The sequence below is a fragment of the Echinops telfairi genome, unplaced genomic scaffold (genome assembly GCF_000313985.2).
Source record: "Echinops telfairi isolate 266 unplaced genomic scaffold, ASM31398v2 ScPeMD7_8;HRSCAF=38, whole genome shotgun sequence".
NCBI classification, from domain to species: domain Eukaryota; kingdom Metazoa; phylum Chordata; class Mammalia; order Afrosoricida; family Tenrecidae; genus Echinops; species Echinops telfairi.
This window is the reverse complement of record NW_022103905.1, coordinates 2,065,752-2,067,732: the sequence shown is the minus strand read 5'-3', so window position 1 is coordinate 2,067,732 and position 1,981 is coordinate 2,065,752. Positions and strand designations below refer to the sequence as shown.

At 42.8% G+C, this 1,981-nt stretch overlaps 1 protein-coding gene and 1 pseudogene across 1 annotated transcript in view; both read left to right on the top strand.

Moving 5' to 3' along the window:
* The window catches only part of FRMD5 (FERM domain containing 5), a 348,700-nt gene that overhangs the window by 307,669 nt on the left and 39,050 nt on the right, over positions 1 to 1,981 (top strand).
* On the top strand, positions 1,219 to 1,643 carry LOC101646703 (annotated as a pseudogene).

Here is a 1,981-nt window from a genome sequence, read left to right as displayed (position 1 = left end):
ATATTAAGGGCTGAGGTGGAAGGCAAATGTTTTGAGAATGATGAGGGCAGCGAATGTACATATGTGCTTGACACATGGATGGATGTATGGATTGTGATGAGAATTGTACGAGCCCCCAATAAAATAATTTTTTAAAAATAAAATAAAATAATAATTACCAATGCATCTTGATTGCATGTTTGGTTGATTTTAATTTTGCATCACCAGCTTTAGTGGTTGCTGCATAATTTGAATAATAGTTTTATTGATTGGATTTCCTTATATGCAAATAGACATTATCTGATCACAGACAGCATTGTATTTCAAGATCTTGAAATGCCCTTCTTGAGGATGAATATAACATCATTCCTCTTGAATCTGTCACTCCCAGCATAATAAGCTACATATATGATTTTCTGGTTTAAAATGGCCAATATCAGTCCACTTCAACTCACTCACACCTAGAATATCGATCTTTATGCATCATATTTCATTTTTGACAACTTCCAATTGTCCTAGATTCATACTTAGTACATTCCAAATTCTGACTACTAATTGATGCTTTGAGCTGCTTCCTCTCATTTTGAGTCATACCCTGTCAGCAATAAAGGGCCCCAAGACTTTATTCCTGTTGTCATTATGGTAGATTCTACTGTAAGAAGACAACTCTTCCTTGGTCATATTTTAAGGCTTTCTGACCTGAGGGGCTCATCTTTGGGCACCATTCTGCTTCTGTTCAGGAGTTTTCAGTATCTGACAATGTTTCCATGCCATCCATAAGGTTTTGGCAACAAGTTTCTCAGAAGTGGACAGCCTATTCCTTCTTTGTATCTCTTCTGAGTCTGGACGTTCCTGAAGCCTGTTCATTTTGGGCGGCCCTGCTGGTATTTGAAATACCAGTGGCATAGCTTCTAGCATCACAGCAGCACACAAGCCACCACAGTCTGACAAATGACAGACACGTGGTGGTGGAAACCCTATAGGACCAGTCTCCTCTGTCTTTAGCATTACAATGAGTTTCGGTTGACTTGACAGCAATGGATTGGGTTGGGTTTCGGGTGAAACTAGACAGCAGTTACAATTATAGTGTAAGAAGGGCTGGATATTGTTGCTGTTGTGAGATACCATAAGTTGGCTCCAACTCATGGTGCCTAATGTACAGTAGAATGAAATGCTTCCCTGATGGTGCCCGGCTATCAAAAGATATAGCGTCCTTTCTGTCTCTTTCCGGCGTTCGAGATGTTGAAGCAAGGACGTGGTGGGTCCTCTGGTGCAAAGTTCCGGATTTACCTGGGTCTTCCGGTCGGAGCAGTGATCAACTGTGCTGACAACACGGGAGCCAAAAATCTATATATCATCTCTGTGAAGGGGATCAAGGGCCGGCTTAACAGACTGCCCGCTGCCAGTGTGGGTGACATGTGATGGCCACCGTCAAGAAAGGCAAACCGGAGCTCAGAAAGAAGGTCCATCCTGCGGTGGTGATACGACAACGAAAGTCCTAGCAGAGAAAAGGTGGTGTGTTTCTTTATTTTGAAGATAATGCGGGGGTCATAGTAAACAATAAAGGCGAAATGAAAGGTTCGGCCATCACAGGACCCGTTGCAAAGGGGTGTGCGGACTTGTGGCCCCGGATTGCGTCCAATGCCGGCAGCATTGCGTGATTTTGCCATATGTTTGTAAAAACCACCAACCACTCTATTAAAAATTATTCACACCAAAAAATAAAAAAAGATATAGCATCTGGAGTCTTAAAGGCTTGAAGAGCAACAAACCACACATGGAAGAAGCACACCAGCCTGTGTGATCATGAGGTGTCAATGGGATCAGGTATGAGGCATCAAAGACCCAGAAGAAAAAAACATATCAATGTAAATGAGGGGGGCCATGGAATGGAGACCCAAAGCCCATCTGCAGACAATTGGACATCCCCTTATAGAAGGGTCACAAGGAAGAGATGAGCCAGTCAGGATGCAGTATAGCACCGATGAAGCATACAACTTTC